The sequence below is a fragment of the Lacerta agilis genome, chromosome 6 (genome assembly GCF_009819535.1).
Source record: "Lacerta agilis isolate rLacAgi1 chromosome 6, rLacAgi1.pri, whole genome shotgun sequence".
Classification (NCBI taxonomy): domain Eukaryota; kingdom Metazoa; phylum Chordata; class Lepidosauria; order Squamata; family Lacertidae; genus Lacerta; species Lacerta agilis.
In genome coordinates, this window is record NC_046317.1 from 7,112,122 (window position 1) to 7,128,246 (window position 16,125).

Consider the following 16,125-nt stretch of genomic DNA (forward strand, 5'->3'; position numbering starts at 1 on the left):
TTGCCTTGCAGTTTTCGCTGTCACCTGATCATCTCGATCTGCTAAAAGTAAGGACACAGTAGCAATGGTTGAGTGACCAGACATGGACACTAGTAGAGGGCTAATAACCTCACTCCTCAAATCTTTATAAAGATTGCAAGCCAGAAGCACATGAGCCACTGACTCAATACTGCCATCTCCAAAGGGACATGACCGTTTTCCCAGTGGATTATTATTATTTTTTAATCGACCCTCAAGTACAGCCGATGGCAGAATACTCAATCTTGCGAAAGTGGAAGCACATCTGAATTTTGGAATTGTTAAATTTTACAAATAGGGTGCCAAAGTGTCAAAATGACTAGGTGGAGAATAATCATAACCATGGACAAAATTTCCTTATTGTGGCCAAATTGTTCTATCGCTCAATATCATATAGGCGCTGTCTAATTAAATTATTTGCTTTACCGAAGCCCACTGTTAATAACTGTTGTGGTGATTAACCAGAAAAGTGAAGCTTTTTGGCTGACAATTTTAGTCCGAGCGCTGTCGTGGCAATCGTGTGATACTAAGGGTATTAGACCAGTGGGGTTTAAATTTAGTGAACAAGTGAGCTTGTTTCTACTTTTTCACAGTATTACATCTATTCCCTTCAGTGCTTCTATATTAAATTGTATAATGTGTATGAGTTGTGGGGGTTTGGTACATCCTCAGGCATTATTTTAACAAGTGAGCTGAAGCTGCAGTGTTTTCCTGCCTGTGACGCCCCTAGTTTTTGGTACAGTAGCATCATGTTAAACCACATCTGTGTGCTGGCCCCAGGGGTTTGTCCGTGAAGCGAGGTCCAAGTCCAGTCCTGGGTCTAGGGGTCCAAAGGAGGTCAGTCCGGCGGGGAACGAGGCAGGGAGCAGGTCAAGGTCCAAGGCAGGTGCAGGCACAAGGTTGCAGGTTGAGCATACACTTGCAACTAAGTTGCTCACGCAATTTGGGCTGGGTCTGGCTGGCTTTTATCTGGCCCTATGCTTAGGGCAGCCCCGATCCTCCGGAGACTCGCCTCTCCTCCGGGCCTGGAGGCGAGCACTCCTCCTGTAGGCACTTAGCTCTCTTTGCCTCTCTGTCCTGAGCCTCTGCAGCTCAGGAGAGGCTGGTGGGTTACTGGACCCAGGGGCCGCCTCAGCTTCCTCTGAAGAGGCTGGGAGTGGAGCACCTGCAGGCAATGGGTCCTCCCTCCCATCAGGAGCCAGAGCAGACTCTGCTGAGGCCTGCACCTGGGGATCCAGCACAGGTGGGGATCCTTCAGGCTCAAGCCCTGGCCATGGCTCAACTGGTTCTGGAGGCAGGGAATCCTGTGCAGGCTGGGATCCCTCAGGTTCAGCATCTGAGTCTGACTCCCAGGCCATCACAATCTGCCTCCTTTTCGCAATTGATGTCAGTGTGGACAGCAGGCTTGCATAGACTCATTGTGTGGTTGCCTGTAGTGAATAAGAATTACCGGTACCTCCAGATTGCTAGGTGAAAAAACTTGTAAGTTGCAATAATTTATTTGTTTTCTTCTTGCTGTCACTTTGTATGTATGAGTAGGCAGGGTACCTTTCCTTTTTCCTTTTTCCTTTTTGTTTTTTTGTTTCGCAGACTAATAACTTTTTCTTTTTAGGGAAGTTAAGGATTTTTCTTTTTCTTTCTTGAGGAAAGGATCACAATCTGTGATGCGTACGTTTCTCTTACTTTTAATTCTGGTAAATTTCGTGTGCTTTTGGATTTCGAAAACCTCCCGAAACCTGTTGCACCAGAGGCAACAGAGGGAAAAGTGAAATACTGTGTACATCATGGGATGGTATGATTCTGTCAAACCTCTTACATCTGTTGTGTTTTCCCCCACTGGGGGGCCTGTGGGACAGACCAGAGTTGGACAGGACAGGGAGAAGGTTTCAGGCAATGGAAATTTCAGCTGGATAAAAATTGGATAGTGGTGCAGAAAAAACCCTCAAAGGAAACATTTGCAGGATATAAGCTACAGAATGTTTGCCAGATCTTCGACTGACAGTGTGCTTTGACACCTTCCAAAGCCAAGGGGAGCAGGCTCTGATGTAGCAAGTGAGCCCTGTCTCCCTTTAGTAAGGTTCACCTCTTTAAATTGTATATGCTCTAGTGTCATGAATGAGCCAGCTCCCAGGAAAAGGTTGTTGCCAATTGAAGAAAGCAGCCAAGAACAGAGAGGGTTAACTGCCACGCAGGATGAGCATTGACTAGTGCAAACTCCCCCACCCCCTGGATTGCTGGCTGATAAGGGAATGGCGGGGAGCAAGCTAGAACGCAGTCAAAGCTCGCCGGAAGCACAAACAGGCAGGAAAGTGTTAAGAGACAGCCTCTCGGAGAATGGGAAAGAGGAGGGAGCTGACCCACTCAATCCGAGGTCTCGGCGAATGGGAGGGCTGCAAGATAGGAAGCAAAACAAAAGGCATATGAAGTGAAAGTCCAGTTGCTTCTGGTCACGCCGGAAGCAATCTTCAGAAGGGTCATCTTGATTGATGATGGTGTTAAGACATCCAGAGCTATCTGTTTGTTTTGACAATAAATCATCCTTTCTAATTAACTATGCTCACCGTGTTATCAAGCCGAGGACTGGACTCCTGACATCTAGCTTAGAACATGGCACTCGTCCAGTGCTCTGTTGGTTTCTTTGCAGGTGCTCAGGCAAGAAGGACTGAGTAAATGTAGGGTCATGGCAGGTGGTGGGGCTGACTGCTGAGGGAGCTCCAGCTGGACCCATGATTTGTGTCTGGTTGTGATCCCTGGTCAACTCCTCTCCAGATGTGTGCTGCTGGATCATCAGGTCTGTATGGTGCCTCCTAAGCCACATCTTCTCTGTTGGCAACCTGGGTGCGTGCTGGCCACCTCCTATTAACTTGCAGGGCAGTTTCATGACATCAGGTCTGTTAGAAACCACAAGTATATTCAGCTCCAAGACACTATTCCAGGGTTCTTTTAGGTTTGTTGCTGCTGCTGAAGATGAATAAAAATAGAATTGGATGAACACCTGCATTTGGGCAGGGTACTCCCCCCTTTTGTGCCTTAGCCATATGGCATGATCTGTACACCCATGTAGCTGCTGTCATAACATCAGCCACGGGGGAACTAGCAAGGTATACAAGTTAGAAACAGCGATTAGGCTCCTGACAAAGCAAGTCTTCTGAGGGCAGACACATTCGGTAATTATCTAAAATAAGGCTCCTCAGCAACCCCCATCCAACTCTTCCTGTCCCTTCACATCTCTTCCTCCCCCTCCCCCCCGCCATGAACTGCAGTAGTACGTGTATTGAAGTGAAATAATTCCGTTATAAGTATGCAATACAACTCCTATAGGAATCTGATCGTGTAACTGTGCTTAAAGGCTTGGCAGACTCCCTTGGGTGAGGTAGGCAGCAAGAAAGAACATAGTTCTTAATGATGGTGCCGAACTGCAGGCGTGGTGGCTGTGCTCCTCAAGCTGGGAAGTAGCAGAGCAGCTAAGTGCTCAGATTGGTGCCTTCCCCTTTCTGCTGGGAAACAAAGCCCTTGTTTCTTGGTTCCTGTGGCCTGTGCTGCTGTAAATAACTACAAATACCAACCATCTGCACCTCGGCAAGGTTACTGTAGAGAATAATTATTAGTGTTTCGTCTCTGAGAGATTGAGAGACTGGACTGCTCTCTCAGGAGGCTAAAGTTATTTGATGCATTCAGTTCACAGCTACGAGGGAAATGAATATCAAGAAATGAATTCATTCATTTGCTTATATTTCATCCGTTTATTTTTCAATGCAATTCCTTTTTTAAAAAAATTAAAGCAACCTCAGGGCAGCTGACAACAATTACGCAGGACAACAAATTCAGATCAACACAATTTCAAATGAAAAATCCAGCCTGAACTTATCAAAATAGCAGTATGTTTTAATAAAGCTTTGGTGGCATTTGGAGTAAAAGTAATATATTTTCAATTACTCGCCAGGCAAGCACTCCTCCACAGAATGCGTTCTTGCCAGGCCTTGTGCTACTTCTCCTCCTAAGGGGCTGGGGTGAGTCTGGGGTTGGGCCAGAGGTCCAACCACAACGTGAGGAGGGTGTCTCTGAGGGAGACAAGCAAAGGGTTTTGAGGGGGGAATTCAGGCATCTTGAATGTGACAGCATGTTCTTCAGGGTCCTTAGTGACATGAAAGGTTTCTGCACAGCCCCAGTCCTGTTCTTCACATAACATGTGAAGCCTAAATGGCTTCGGTCCAGCATACCTGAAAGAGCGTCTCCACCCCCATCATTCAGGTCCAGTGCCGAGGGCCTTCTGGCGGTTCCCTCACTACGTGAAGCCAAGTTACAGGGAACCAAGCAGAGGGCCTTCTCGGTAGTGGCACCTGCCCTGTGGAACGCCCTCCCGCCAGATGTCAAAGAAAAAAATAACTACCAGACCTTTAGAAGACATCTGAAGGCAGCTCTGTTTAGGGAGGCTTTTAATGTTTAATAGATTATTGCATTTTAATGTTCTGTTGGAAGCCGCCCAGAGTGGCTGGGGAAACCCGCCAGATGGGCAGGATATAAATAATAATAATAATAATAATAATGATAATAATTAATAATAAGTTGTTGTTGTTGTTGTTGTTGTTTGTTGTTATAACATCCCCCATGGAGTCAAAGCGAGGCTGGACTCTGAGAGTGCAGTTGGCATCAGTGTAGCACGATCCAGTTTGTGTTCTTGTTACAGGTCAAGAAAGAAATGTTTGGGGTTTTTTTTTTTTTTTTAAAAAAGTTATTGTCAGTATAAGCTTAGTAAAAAATGAACAGGGAGACAGCAGCATCGCAGTTTGAATTTTTTAAAAAGTGTGTTTTGCTAATTCTGCACATCATTCATCTATCAAACCACATTTATATGCAACAAATGTTTAGGGGTTTCAATGACTGACCTCAAGTGAACAGGCATTCTGTTTTATCTAAAATACAGCTAAGGAAAATGTCAGTCGGGGGGGGGGGAGAGATAATCAATTTTCCATTAGGCAAAATCAAAATGGAACACGTCAGTTCAAATGGAAGTTACCGGTTATGGGTGGAGAAACATCAAATTTGTATTTGTTTGCATTTTAAAAAAAATTCATTGGGCAGTGGTAAGAACCAAGATATTTGAAAAGGTCATGGAAATGTATTGGAGCATGACAAATTAGTTTTTATTTTCACAGCTGTGGTAATAGATTTATTTTGGAATTAAAATCAATTTAAAATTGGTTTAAGTGCATGAAGCAAATAATAATAATAATAATAATAATAATAATAATAATAATAATAATAATAATAGAAGAAATGGATAGACGATGGTGCAGGTTCACTGGCACTTGCATGGTAGTTTGGTTATGAGAAAGTACCTCCAACTTGTCTGCCTTTGTTATAACCTAGTGACTTTGAGATACGAGCCACATTCAAATAAACCAGAGCATTGCTTCCCATTATCACACTTCCACAGAGAACTGCATATCCACATGAGCAGAGCCACAAACTCCCGCAAAGTGATCCAGTGGTTCATTCTGAGAACTAACTCTCAAGCAGGCCCGTCTTAGAGGGATCAGCCGCCCTGGCGCAGCGATCCCTCGGCGCCCCCAGCCTGCCGCCTCTCCGCCCGCCTCCCTCCCGCGCTGGCCGCCCCTCGGGAGGGGGGGTGGGCGAGCGGGGGGTGAGAGGCGTGGCGTTGGACCGGGCGCCCGCGCTCCGGCGGGCGGAGGATGAGGGGCGGGCGGGCGGGTGCTTGCGCACCGGCGGGAGGGTGGGCTGCAAGCCGGCGGGCGGGCGGGCTGCAAGCCGGTTGCCCTCGCCTCCCAGAGCCCCAGCTGGAGTGCTGGAAGGTCGCGCAAAGCCCCGCGCCGCTTCAGCGCTCCAGCTGGGGCTCCGGGAGGCGAGGGCCGGCGGCTTACAGCCCGCCCGCCCGCCGGCGCGCGAGTGCCTGCCTGCCCATGGGGGCGGGGGCGGGTTGGGGAGGGGGAGCCCGGTATGCCGACGGGCTCACGGGGGCGCCCCTGGGGTGCCCTGCGCCCTGGCGCGCCGCGCCACCGGCCTCTATGGATGAGACGGCTCTGCTCTCAAGACAAGTTATAAGGAAGAACCTTCTAAAGGGAAGAACAGAGCGGGTCTTTTCGGCGTTGTGCTGGCTGTGCAACAGCTGCTTTACCGCAAGTGGTTCCTGTGACTCGATCCCATGGCGGAGGGAAATCACCTAGGTCCCGAGTTCAAAAGTGATATCCTGGCGGGAATGAGCTACCGGTTTGGTAGGAAAGGCCCACTCAATAGGCTCCTGTCCTTGTGAGGGGATCATTTCAAATGTGCAGTATGGGACTTGCGTCTGTCTACTGCCTCTCCCTCAGCCGCCCTACAGCTGAGGGGAAGGTGGCGGAGAGGCTCCAAGCGTCAGAGAGTCTCGCCCTGCCCCCATGGCCACAGATCGCCCCGCCCCCATGGGTGGCTCACCCCGCCCCCGGCTTCAGGACACGCCCCCACACCATAGCTGTCAACTTTCCCCCTTTTTAAAGGGAAATTCCCTTATTCCGAATAGGATTCCTCGCAAGAAAAGAGAAAAGTTGACAGCTGTGCCCCACCCACATCAGGCACCTATGCCGCTGTCTCCAGGCAGGGTTTTTGCTATAATTAGTTCTTGTTCTGCCATTATTTGCCTTTTAATTGTTGCATTGGTCTGTTATCTCTTGCTTGTGACTAATGGGTGAAATTATTAAAACAACTGGCTGTTCAAGAAGCCCCACCCATGTCATAGAACCTGACTGTCAGGTGACAAAATGAGTTATTGTTGTTTTTTAATTGGCCTCACAAAACTTTTTAGGAGTGACGTGGTGGCTTAGGTGCCTGCAAGTTCCGCGTTGCTTCCGAGATGAGCTCTCTATTACCCTTGTTAAAATTTTGAACACAAGAGAGAGAAAATGTATCTTTCATTGCCCGGCTTCCTCCACGCCTTTTTGCTCTCCTCCAAATTTTACCTGGAAGTTCTTTGATGAGAACTTTTCAGCTCTGCTTTGCTGCTAAGTCATGAAGATTCAAAGTGAAATTCAGATGAGGGCTGGACTCAGCTCATTATGACCTGGGGACTTCTGCTTACGATATCATTTTGTTTCCAACCCACCCCACCTCTCATTTCTTAAATTCTTCTCCATCCCACCTGGTTTCTATCTGCAAGCATCTGCTCCATCTGTGACATCTTCTTTCAGGTCCACGTGTGAGTAAATCTTTTGTTCTGCTGGGATCTCTCTGAAAAATCTGTTTCTTTTTTATATATAAATAATTGTTATTAAATTTTATATACATTCTTTTAAACATCCAATAATATTCATCTCTTATGCATATTTTTGACTTCCATCAACCACTTCTCAAGATTTTCAAATTTCCTAATTTCTTCTTGTATTTCCAACTTCACTATTACTTTTTATCACAGCAATTGATTATTACCTTCCAAAATTATCTCTGTAATATTTCCTAAAATTAACCTTACAAAACTTCTTGTAAACCTACTAGCGTGATTTGTTGTTTACAATTGTCTTTCAAATATTTCTCAAATTTAGTCCAGTCCTTCAGGAATTCCAATTCATCCTGTCATCTTATCCAATTCTGCATAGTCCATTAACTTCACCTGCCAATCTTCAATCGTCGGTAATTCTTCTTGCCTGAAAAATCTGTTTCAATTTGTATGCGCCGAATCGAAATGACCCTGCAAGGGCCGAATCCTGTTTAGCTTGTAAGTTGCTGCAGGAGCTCTGTGCATGCTGGGCATTGCGGAGTGAAAACAAGTAAATAAATAGAATCAGGATTGTAAAATGCCACTTGCCCGATTGCCTATGGAGAGTAAGAATCACATCCAGATGTCCCAGCAGAGAAGCTTTTGTAAATTGGAAATGAATTGGTTTATTTTTCTTTGTCTTTTCAAGCCATTGTAGTACCACAAATTACGGATTGGTTTGTGCATCTAGCAGGCAAGTAACAATGCTTGTATGCTAGTAACTTTATATTCTGCGTTCATATGGTGCAAGTCACTTTATGAGAGCTTGGCCCTAAAAGGAACCCTAAAATGCCTGAATTAATTAACAAATTTATTTGCCTAGATTGACTAGATTTGGGTTGTGGGTTGTGGGACCTGCTCCTGCTTTCATTCTGTCTTCTCATCGTGGATGAGCTTTACATATCAAGTAAATCAGCCTCATAATTAACTGCTTGCTCAAGTAATTCTTTTTTTTAAAGAATTTTTATTTTTCAAACAAAAGAAAAAACATAAACATAAAAACACTACACGCAATAAAACACTACAAAGAACAATAAAAATACACAAATACAAATATAATTATAAACATCTAATGTCCTTAGCATCTGTGACTTCCTCACATCCCCACCTTCTGTGTTCCCTGAATATCACCTTTAGTAATTTCTTAACATTGAACAATCATCTTATCTAATTAATCATTATCTATCTTAAATCTATTTTCTTTATCATATCTTCTGTCTCCTTTTCTTCCTAATATTTCTTATAAATCTGTATCCTATCCATTCTGCCTGCTCTTTTCTTACATACTGATCTTAGCATATGTTTTTAAATATTGTTTAAATTTCTTCCAATCTTTTCCCACCGCGTCGTCCCTCTGGTCTCGGAGTTTCCCGGTCAGTTCTGCGAGCTCCATGTAGTCTATCATTTTCATCTGCCATTCTTCCACTGTCTGAATCACTTCAGTCTTCCAGTTTTTTGCTAGTAACATCCTTGCAGCTGTCGTGGCATACATAAAGATTAGTCTATCTTTTATTGGGATTTCATGGTTTACAATGCCCAGCAAGAAGGCCTCTGGTTTCTTAGTGAATGTGTTTTTCAACACCTTTTTATGTTCATTATAAATTTTCTCCCAGAAGTCATAGAATCATAGAGTTGGAAGAGACCACAAGGGCCATCCAGTCCAACCCCCTGCCAAGCAGGAAACACCATCAAAGCATTCCTGACAGATGGCTGTCAAGCCTCTGCTTAAAGTCTCTTACTTTAGGGCATGTCCACCACATGTGGAAAAAGGTACCTTCTATTTGCTTACATTTCCAACATTTATTGCAAGAACCATGATATATTTTAGTAAGTAATTCTTTCTGAGTGACTAGCTTGCCATACCCATTGTTCAGGCTGTCCTAAGGAACACCATGTGCTGTGGGCTGATTGATACTTTTCTTTTTGTGTGCTTGTGTTCAAGGCTGAAACAAACATATGGGAATGTGATGCCAAGAGCTTGTGTGCATGTTGCATATTGCATAGGACAACACAGTTGCTCAGCCCATCTGTAGCTGCATGGAGTGCATTGCTAGGAAACTAAACTTCATGACTGCCACACACACACAAAAAAAGCAAATCTGAGTTCTATACATCATTGAGTTGTTGTATGGTTTTAAGAGTACTTTGAGACGTCCAGTGTGGATCAAAGTGACCTGGACTTTATTACAGACATAATAAGATATGGAGAGCCTTTCATTCTATGGCTCTCCAAGGGGGAATGGCTTCCCATTACAATTTGACTCAATTCATACTTTCAGAACAGTCCACTGGCAAGATGGGGAAGGCAAGAGAGCAAAGGGCTGTGCTACTCCTTGAACGGAAGACCAGCATTTCACTGTGGTTACATGTTTCTGATCAATAGATGAGCTATTCTGCTGCGATGGCATCTCTCTGCAATTTGGTGCCGTTCACATAAGGCTTCAGCAGACCAAGTAAATAAATGCACACAGAGTCTGATGGTCCTCATGCAGACTGAATCATGTTTGCTGTAAATCGCTAAAAGAGCCTTGTGTGGGCTGAGCACCGTGGAATAAAAATGCACCAGCTAGTCATTTCGTTTGAAACAGCCCCTTAGCCTGGCCACCTATGAATGGTCAATTTGGTGCCATTGAATTTCTCCCAAAGTGACTGTTTTATACAAATCTGAAGGATCCGGTTTAGGTGAAACGTCTATGGGAATAAAATTTAAAATTAAAAAAATCCTTCCAGTAGCACCTTAGAGACCAACTAAGTTTGTGAGAGCCAGTGTGGTGTAGTGGTTAAGAGCGGTAGACTCATAATCTGGGGAACTGGGTTTGCGTCTCCGCTCCTCCACATGCAGCTGCTGGGCGACCTTGGGCTAGTCACACTTCTCTGAAGTCTCTCAGCCCTACTCACCTCACAGAGTGTTTGTTGTGGGGGAGGAAGGGAAAGGAGAATGTTAGCCGCTTTGAGACTCCTTCGGGTAGTGAAAAGCGGAATATCAAATCCAAACTCTTCTTCTTCTTCTTGGTAGGAACTTTCGTGTGCAAGCACACTTCTTCAGATACCTGTGCATGCAGATGAAAGTTCATACCAAGAACAAACTTAGTTGGTCTCAAAGGTGCTACTGGAAGGATTTTTTTTATTTTTTATTTTGTTTTGACTATGGCAGACCAACACGGCTACCTACCTGTAACTGGGTCTATGGGAATTTTAGAGAAAATCTGAAACAATTTAACTCAGCTTGGTTAAGTTTTTCCAGAGGGGTTTCGTGCGTCTTTCACATAATGCACCCGAGACAAGTAGCCTGAGGAACTGTTTGCACATTTGCCTGAAGTCAGAGCTGGTCTTGGTACCGAGAAAGTCTTGTGTCATTCCCCACCCAAAGATTTTAGAAACATTTGCTTCAAATTTTGCCTTTTCCTTTAGCCTCGAAAATGTATTTTATTTGCTATCATAACTACGGTACATTGTTTTCATTGTCACCAAAATCCTGGCCCACTCATGCATGTAGTATTTTCTAAATTCCACATTATCTGCCAGTGAAACCATGAAATCTCATTAAGTAAACAAAAGTGCCATCCTATGTATGTACTCTCAGAAGTAAGTCATTTTGCTCTTAATGAGGCTTTGTTCCAAGTGGGTATGTATAGGATTGTAGCATTAGTAGTAGTAGTAGTAGTAGTAGTAGTAGTAGTAGTAATTGCACGTGAAGACCCCCAAAACCACCCCCAAAATAAATACACAGTAAACACAGAATTTTAGTTTAAGGTTTTGGGCAATAATTTGGCCACAACTTTATTGAATTACGGCATGTGAGTGGTTGCAACTACCTGACCCAGCACCATGGCAGGAGAGAACTGACAACAGGATTCCACCAGAGGTCAGTAAGGGAAAACATACTGGGGGAGCACGGAGTTGAGTGCAAGCTCCAGTTCACCCCATATGTTCCCAGGGGCTCTGGCGTGGCCCTAATCCCTGAAAGGGGATTGGACAAAAGCAAGGCGAGCCCCTGGATTCCTTTAACAGAATTCCCTAGCAGCAGCGATGGAGGGGCAGGCACAGCCAACCACGTCCCCTCCGCAAAACATTGAACCAAATGCCTAACCGCCAACCTTACGAAGTTGTGACGATTTTGCTATACGTTAGGCAAAAACCAAATGGCAACAGCCAATCAGCCAAATGGCAAAATTCCTACCGGGCCCCTGCTCCAAAAACAGATGACCCCCAGACAGGCATAGCAAGGCCAAAGAACAGCCCTAAATATAGGGTGGGAGGGCGGGTGATCCGATGCATGTCACAAGAAAGAGAAAGCTCCTAGACGTAGGGTGTGAATGTTCATTTGTGGTTGGCTGTGGTGATCTTTGGTTTCCTGTGTGAGTGGGGTTGGTGGGTGTTTTTGATCAGGTTAGCCATATTGATTTGTACCGAATGCTGTCAGTCGATTTTTGTCATTGTCTTGTTGGGCTGTGTGTGTGATGAAGGGGAACCATACCGGGGTGAAGGTGTCTTCTTCTGTTTGTCCCCCATGTCAGTTTCAGGTTATTGGTTAGTTTTTCTAGTAGGGCTGTTTCCCATATCTACCAAAAAAAAAAATAGCCCCTCGGTAGACAATAGACAACCCAACAGGCCAAATTTCTGCCCCAGCAACCGAGGTGCAACCAGTGGGGTGTTGTGGCTATCCAAATGGTCCCGCCCCACAACAGGGAGGCAGTTTAGGTGATCTCACTGCAACACGTGCTCTCCATGATGGAGGACACGATATCCAGTACACATCAGAATCTAGCACCTACAATGAGAAAACAAGTTCCATACCTATTAAAGAGATATACTGAAGGTTGGAGTGTGTGTGCTAGGAATCCTGTGTTGTTTCTGCTGTCACCTTGAAACACATTGCAGTCTAGTAGCTACTGTAGATTACAGATCATTCCATTTCAATAATGTGGGCAGGATTCGCCTAAGGAGCCTCATCAGCTTATGCAATGGGTAGGGCTGCCATATTCCCAAAAGTGAAAATATGCACATAGTTGTTGAGCTTTTTGGGGGAACAAAAAAATCCACCTGGATGCCATTTGGCTGAGCGATTCCCAGAGCGAAACCCACACGTATGGCAGCCCTAGCAATGGGGCTTTCACCATCCCCACCCCCCAACCCTGCAATTCGCTCTGGGGAAGTGGAGAGAACCTCCAGGAGAGTGTGTGGCAGGCAAAGAGGAGGGAGTGATTGTTCTCTCTGGGGTCATTCCACATCAAATCAACACAAAAAACAAAGGTTTCATTCATTCTTTCTATCACAGCTATGGATTGTAAGAAAGTTGTACCCAGTAGCCATTCCCCCCCTCCCAATATCCGAAAAATGTAAAATTATGTTACAAGATATAAAACCCCCCAAAATTTATTCTTTGTCAATAACAGCATGTCTTTGCAATAATTTTCACCATCAAAACCTTCGATTCCATCATGCCCACACGCTGAAAATCGAGGTTTCCTAAACCAAGTTTTTGCAGCAAAAAACCTACATTTATAAATATTTTAAAGGCATTTATAAAATCTTTTGAGTGCTGGTGTATTTTTTCCCTGAAATCCTCATCATGTTATTGAGCTCTGTGTAAAATTTCAAAGAGATCTGATCATTGGTTATGGAGGGGAAAAAATTAAAATGTACACAAGGTCGAGGATCCCAAAAGGGACAGAAATGCAGATTTCATGAAACTTTGAAGTGTTATAAAATTAAAACTGAGATAGGAGGGGGGAATTTCAGGGGGTTTCTTTCAACCATAAGGCAAGTATTAGAAATAGCCCCGGAACAGGCCCTACTAAACATCTTCCAAGACAATAATGACCACTCACATCACAAAGAACTCATAACCCACCCCCACCTACTCTCAGCAACCACAAACAACATAACCAGACACTGGAGACACCTGTCAAGAGTAAACATGGACCAATGGTACCAAATAGTCTGGGAAACAGCCTTACTAGAAAAATTAACCAATAAACTGAAACTGGCACAGGGACAAATGGAAGAAGACGCCTTCACCCCGGTATGGCTCCCCTTTATGACATACACAGCCCAACAAGACAACGACAAGAATCCACCAACAGCAGGAACACAAGCGAATAGCAAAGAGAACCTGCACAAGCTACGTTGACATAAAACCCCACACATACATTAAGTAACATAGAAACATCTCTACCCAACCTGAACTGCACTCACCATGCCCCCCTCCACCTCTTTCCCCCTTTTCTTCCTAACAAATGGAAATGATCCGTAGAAAATCTAACTTGAAAAAGAGACATTGCACATACTTTTGTAAACCAAGAAATCTTTAATAAATATACATTCCAAAAAAACCTAGAGGTTGTCATGAGGGAGACTGAGGGGCTGGCATGTCAGGAGGCCATTTCCTATCACTGCATGCTGCCACATCCTTGGCTCACTTGAGGGTTGACAACAGAGTGGAGGGGTCAAGCACAGGGGCAAGATTCAGCCCAGGAGCTGCCAGTTGCCAACCCCTAAGCTAGAGACGAGCTCATGAGAAGAGAAGACTCCCTAGAAAAGACCCTGATGTTGGGAAAGATGGAGGGCACAAGGAGAAGGGGACGACAGAGGATGAGATGGTTGGACAGTGTTCTCGAAGCTACTAACATGAGTTTGGCCAAACTGCGAGAGGCAGTGAAGGATAGGCGTGCCTGGTGTGCTCTGGTCCATGGGGTCACGAAGAGTCGGACACGACTGAACGACTGAACAACTGAACAACAACAACAACAAGCTAGAGACAGATACATTTGTGATGAAAGTGACGATCAGTTCCAGGCAAGGTGGTTGTCAGAAGCAGTGTCTCTTTGGCATGAGTCAGGGGATATACATGGTGAGAGAACAAGTGACACCTGCTTTCCAAAAGGGAATGCTAACAAGCACTGAGAGAGCAGAAGTTATTCTAATTAAAATGCATGCTCAGGCAGAAAGACAGAATAGAGACCAGATTTGTACCCAAAGGCGCTTAGAGCAGATACAAGGTTGTGGAAAAGGGACCAAGCAGAATGGTGCAGTGTTATATGCACAATTAATAAGCTCTCTTGTTTGGGAAAAGCAAAAGTTGTAGGACAGAGAAATCAGCTAGCATTCCAGAATAACTTACACACACACAAAAAAAGTTTTCTTTTTTGGGATGTGTCTTGTTTTCACCACTTCTCTCTGACCAGTGGAAGCTCTCAGTTTGTGACCTAGATCAGAGGAGAGAGATTAATAATAATAATAATAATAATAATAATAATAATAATAATAATAATTTATTTGTACCCCGCCCATCTGGCTGGGTCCCCCCCAGCCACTCTGGGCGACCTCCAATACATATTAAAATACATTAAAATATCACAGATTAAAAACCTCCCTAAACAGGGCTGCCTTCAGGTATTTTCTGAATGTCAGATAGTTATTTATCTCTTTGACCTCTGCTGGGAGGACATTCCACAGGGCGGGTGCCACTACCGAGAAGGCCCTCTGCCTGGTTCCCTGTAGCTTTGCTTCTCGCAGTGAGGGAACCGCCAGAAGGCCCTCGGCGTTGGATCTCAGTGTCCGGGCTGAACGATTGGGGTGGAAGACTCTCCTTCAGGTACACAGGACCGAGGCCGTTTAGGGCTTTAAAGGTCAGCACCAACACTTTCAATTGTGCTCAGAAATGTACTGGGAGCCAATGTAGCTCTCTCAGGACCGGTGTTATATGGTCCCAGCGGCCACTCCCAGTCACCAGTCTAGCTGCCGCATTCTGGATTAATTGCAGTTTCCGGGTCACCTTCAAAGGTAACCCCTTTGGCAGTCAAAGACAATGGCACTGAGACATTAGCTGCAGGTACAATTCCATCACAATGACCAGGTTTGCCACAGCTCAGACAAGTGCATGGTTCCTCTTCTAATTTCCTGTTCATCCACAGGATTAGGATTCTGGAGTGCTAGTCATTAAATAAACCAATAAACAGTGAAAGGGGCTCTCACCATGCAAGATGCACAGAGTGCTGACATATCCTGGCTAGAGGAACGCAAGTGTCAGGGACTGGGCAGAGGAGGAATGTTGGAAACTGCCTCCCCATCCTGACCCTTCCAGGGAGGAGGAAGAGGAAGCCAGTATAGATTTACAACAGGGGTTTGAGGGAGGTTGCAGCTCAGAGGCGGATGAGGGGGAAAGCTGGGAAATCATGGGAGAGGCTGATACATTGTCACTAGAAAGCATCCCAGACCCCCCATCTCCCAGAACCCGGCGAGCCTTAAAAGTAGGAGAGCAAAGAGCTCAAAGACAGGGGGCTATGCCACAGACTTTCTACCTTGTGGCTTCCATCCTGTGTAAGCCATGTACTGCTGGCTAAGAGCCAGAAGTGGAGTCCGAAAAGTGAGAATGGAAAAAGGGAAGATGGCGCCATAGCTAGCCCTTTTCCAGGCTCTGCTAGCGTTACACCCATCTACCTGGCCACACACAAGGGGAGGATGCTCCAGAGCGGGTATGACAGGAAGTCCTCCCTCTCTGGATCCACATCCCCCTGTGTGTCCACTCTAGGCAACACAAAAATGGTGTACTTGACTGCTTCAGTGATGATACATCCCACACCTTCTCCCCCTAGACCCCCACCTTTGTGTGGAATACAGTGGTACCCTGGGTTACAAACACCTCGGGTTACAAACACTTCAGGTTACAGACTCCGCTAACCCAGAAGTAGTACCTTGGGTTAAGAACTTTACCTCAAGATGAGAACAGAAATCGTGTGGTGGCGGTACGGCGGCAGCGGGAGGCCCCATCAGGTTAAGAACGGTTTCAGGTTAAGAACAGACCTCCGGAATGAATTAAGTTCATAACTAGAGGTACTACAGTATACTGGAAATTGTGG

At 45.2% G+C, this 16,125-nt stretch overlaps 1 protein-coding gene across 1 annotated transcript in view; it reads left to right on the forward strand.

The window, feature by feature from the left end:
- The window catches only part of CACNA1E (calcium voltage-gated channel subunit alpha1 E), a 364,294-nt gene that overhangs the window by 144,117 nt on the left and 204,052 nt on the right, over positions 1-16,125 (forward strand). The gene's annotated exons all lie outside the window — the stretch shown is intronic.